Source organism: Macrobrachium nipponense, chromosome 29 (genome assembly GCF_015104395.2).
Source record: "Macrobrachium nipponense isolate FS-2020 chromosome 29, ASM1510439v2, whole genome shotgun sequence".
In the NCBI taxonomy this organism is placed as follows: Eukaryota; Metazoa; Arthropoda; class Malacostraca; order Decapoda; family Palaemonidae; genus Macrobrachium; species Macrobrachium nipponense.
Genome location: NC_061092.1, coordinates 23966923 through 23971438, shown reverse-complemented (window position 1 = coordinate 23971438; position 4516 = coordinate 23966923).

Here is a 4516-nt window from a genome sequence, read left to right as displayed (position 1 = left end):
GTTGTCTTTATTTATTCCACAGTTTCCTCCTTGTGTGTGTTTGGTGCTGTAACATCCTTATCACTTGTGATAAAGGAAACTCCAAAATATACTAAGTAGGTTTGTAATGTCTTGGTCAAGTATACAAATTCACACAGGTGCAATTGTGTGAATGCAATGAATGCCAGACCAGTCCATACTGGCGAGACATTACTGCAAGGTTTGGTTATTACACATCATACATAATACATAAGGGTATGATATACATTTAATACATTAGGAAGGTATATCTATGGAAATGGAACACAAGAGAACGTAATAAATACAAATAAAGGTTCATACATTATTCAGTATAATGTCTTTCATGTACCTATACTTCCCTTCCCCTCATGCTTGTAGTGCTTTCCCTCTTGGGGGGGGGGGAATTTGCTGTCTGTGCACCTTGTGCAGTGCAATGTAGGCATTCCTTAAGGGTTTTTGCAAGTGTCCCTTCAACCCTTGGCTATGACTGCTTTCATTCCTTTTAATCTACCTCCATTTATTTTCTTTTCCACCATCGCCTAACAGTTTGTTCAATTTATTTTCTTTTCCACCATCGCCTATCAGTTGGTTCATGATGCAACTGCAAGGCTTTCCTCCTCTTACACCTTCCAAATTTTTTTTATACTGTCAATTTTCATTTCAGCGCTGAATGGCCTTATTTGCCCCAATGCTTGGCATATGCACCTAAAATCTCTCTCTTAGTACGCCCTCAAGCAGACCACCTGCAAGCCTTTGAGGACATTGGGGGAAATATCAACCAAGGACGGCTTTTCCCGGTCCAAGCAAGGGGCCACGGGAAAGAGGGCAGGTGTCAAAACTAAGGGGTGGCACTGAGTGAAGGAAAAGAGACTCCACCATACACAACTACTAGGTAGACAAATTTTGTAGTCCCGACCTGCCGAAACCGATGACCACCCCAACTTTGTCCCATCGGCAAGATGATGGGTCTTTGATCTGAACCTGGCTGTCCAATAGTCAACCTGGGTAGTGAGTGGGCATGTCAATTGTACCAAGTCTCAACCTGCTCAGCACAGCAGTCACAGTCCTCAGTCTTGACCTGCATCTCCTTTGAAATGAACTTTGGGTGTGCAGGGTAATCAAAACACTTGCAGCACCTGGTGAACATCTCATGGAAATGGCAAAGGAGTGAATGGTAATCCTCGTCATGAAGAATTTCATCAACACTGAAGGGTTGGGGATGTGTATTTCCGGTGACAAGTACACTCTCGACGTGGTTCGGAAGTCACGTAAAGCAGTTGGTCCTGTTGCTGAATAACCACTGGTTCCATGCAACGTAAAAACACCAAACAAACAACCAACCCTCACGAAGGGCCATGTTGCCTCGCAGGTGGAATGCATCTCCAGGTAGCTGCAAAGCCCATCCATCATTTGAAGAGTTGTCACTGACAATATGTCATAATAAAAGTGGTCAAGACTTTGTTCGATGCGACGTCAGAACCTTATCTGCAGTTTCTCCACTTCTGATGTCACATCGAAGAAAGTCTGTCGGGCAAACTTCGACCGTGTGGACGGGGCTTTAATCCTCTTCAGCCAGTTCCATTTACCAGTACCCACAGAAGGCATCAGCTGCTGTGAAAAACTAAGCTATCTGGTCCAAACTATGAATGGCAGTACGTAAAAAGAGTGGGCTGGGCAGGAAACTTTGCTGTTCAGTTTGGAGAGGTTGACGGTGATGCATATACTCCTTTGACATTCTTGGTGACACCATTCTGAAGGGTCAGCCTTGGGCTACCATGGAGACAAGCTCTTCCTTGACCTGGTCCCTGAAGGAGAGTGATCTGTCTTGGGGTGTGGATGGCAAATGGCACAGATTAGATTAGACTATAAAATTTTTGGCACAGCCAAGGGCCGGGCAAATGGCACAGCACCATTCTTGTGATGAATCCTCATGGGAGACCCAACCATGAGCTTGAGAGGAGCAGACTTCATCTTTTTTGGAAACCAACACGTCTGCAAGTTCTCGCAGGAAATATTCCTTGGCAGCCAAAGGCGACATGATGGCTGAGATAGGTAGCTCTTTGCATCAAGTAACATGTCTGACTTTGTCAATGGGCTTAGGAAAATCCAGAGATATTATGGCCAATTCTTGACAATAGGCATAAGACACAAGTGGAGTCTGGATATTTTCATGGACTTCAATCATAGCCTAACAAGAGCACTTGCGTAAGGTGAGAGTAGCTTTGAACATGCCAAGAGCAGGGTGCCATTTTGGACCCATCTGCAGTAAGTGTGTTATATAGTTAGCAGAGGAGGTTGGAGGCTGCTCCTGGGGATGCCTAAACTCTAGGTGTCGCTGGCCAATAATGGTGACATCAGCTCATGTCTGGTAACATCTGTATGCGAGAATTAATATCACCATATGACTGCACAAATGGGTTGGGGTGTCCTGGGGGCTGAGGAAGAATGGCATCCTAAACGACAACAGCTGTTCTGCCATGCATCTTGGGTTCTTGCTGGAGCAGGCAATACTATTGCTTGGAAATCTATCCTGGCAGTTCTTTTCTCTGCAGTAATTATCAAAGTGTCCGGTGGCGTGGCACTGGATTGTGCTGGCACGACATTAATTGTCCTGGACCAATGACTGGGGAGGGAACAGCTTTTGCAAGTACTGTTGGCAGCAGAGCACACATTGGGGTACTGCTATCAAGCACAGGACTGGCATGAAGAAGCTGGTGTCAAAGCCAGTTCGAAGGTCAGGTTGTTTCACTTGCCCTTTTCGTAGGTAGATATGTCACACAACTGGTCAGGTTGAGTACATATGGTGGAGGTTGCATTTTTAGCTGCTTCATATGACTGACAGGTTGTAACAACATCTTGTAATGAGGAGATGTCCAAAGAGATTATTTTTTTGGACTAAATATGCATCTTGAATCCCCATCAGAATTATCATTTTCAACTGTATCTCCTTGCATGCAGTCACATTCCCAAGGCACAAGTCAAGTTCCTCTGTAATGTGTTGACTCTGTCACATTTCAGCTCCCTATCTTGGGTCGGGATTTCATCCCCGGATGTCATACGATTTCTGTCTGACCCGAGGATTGGTAGGATATGGTGATATCTGAAATGAAAGGTCTCCAACCGGAATAAACTGGACAAAGGACTGGGAAAAGGAGGAAGGCTTCAAGGTGTGGCCAGTACTGTGAATATTTTGCCATGTTCGACAGAGCTTTGCTGTAATTTGTTTACTGGAATTTATTGATTTAATTTACAAAATTTTAAGGTTAATTGGCAGAAGGCCTGGATTCATAAGAGCTCCGCAAGAGAGGGCTGATACTACTAGAACTTTATGTACCATCCTTGGGCCTTTATTAATAAAATATTATACCTATATAATTAGTTTGCTGCCACTAAGCATTTTTCTGAAATTTGTAGTGGTAGGCAAGATTAGATCACGTTTCAAACATCAGCCAAATGGGCAATTAAAAGTAAATAATTAAATGAGTAGGACTCAAAAGGGCATGCAACTAAAACAACTGTGACATGCAATAAACATGAAGGTACTGTTTCTAGCAGCAACATGAATTACATGAACATAAACAAACATGCAAAATTAAGAGATAAAATGTGGCTAGGACATGGCCTTAGCTGTGAGCTAGAGAACAGTCGTAGCCTGTTACAGTTTTCCCATGCAACCCTAGGCACTCCTCTGGAAAAAGGCTCCAAAATTGCTGGTACTATTCATGGCACTGTGTGCTAGGCTAGTACTGGGAGAGCTTATTTCTCTTTAAACGCCTGTCTTTTCCCAATAATTGTGCCGGGGGGCTCCCTAGTTAGAACCTGGGAAGGGTCCTCTGGAAAAGGCTGTATGGCATCTTGGGTTGAGCATGACCCTGGTCCTGTGGGCTTGTCAGCGATGTTGCTGCACTGGCACTGGAAAATCTAAGTTAGTTACTGGGGTAGGGACAACTGCACATGTTACAATGTCATCTGGTAAGGCAGTGACTGTGGCACTGTCACTCTCTGACACTGCCTTGTTTCTCTCTCAATCTTATGCCAGCCTCTTCTGCATTTACTCCAATTGGTTGACAAGCTGGAGCACAGCCTCGTGTATGGGCTCGACAGGAGCTGACAGGGTTACTATTATAAGCTCAAACACGGGTTGTAGGGCCGTGCCTGGGAACAAACTTTCATGGCTGACGAGGAAATCTGAAAGATGAGACTGCAGCTGACAGAGATGCTAGCTCTTGGTCGGTCACCAGTTGCGAGGCCATGCCAGTGGTCAAGAGGGGGGCTCAGTTTGGAATCTCCTAGAGGGAGATTTAACTGGCTATGGGACTGGAAGCATGTAGACAACATACTCTGCAAGAGAACCTGAAGCCTGATGTCCACTCGGAAGGCTCAAGACTTTGAGGCGCAGGCGTGGGCTCTGGCTGTAGCTCGACATCAGGGCGGTGTTGCAAAGCAATGCCTGACAGAGAATGAGAAGTCGCAGGACTCCGGTAAGGCACAATTTGTGGCCTATGTTGACAGTCCT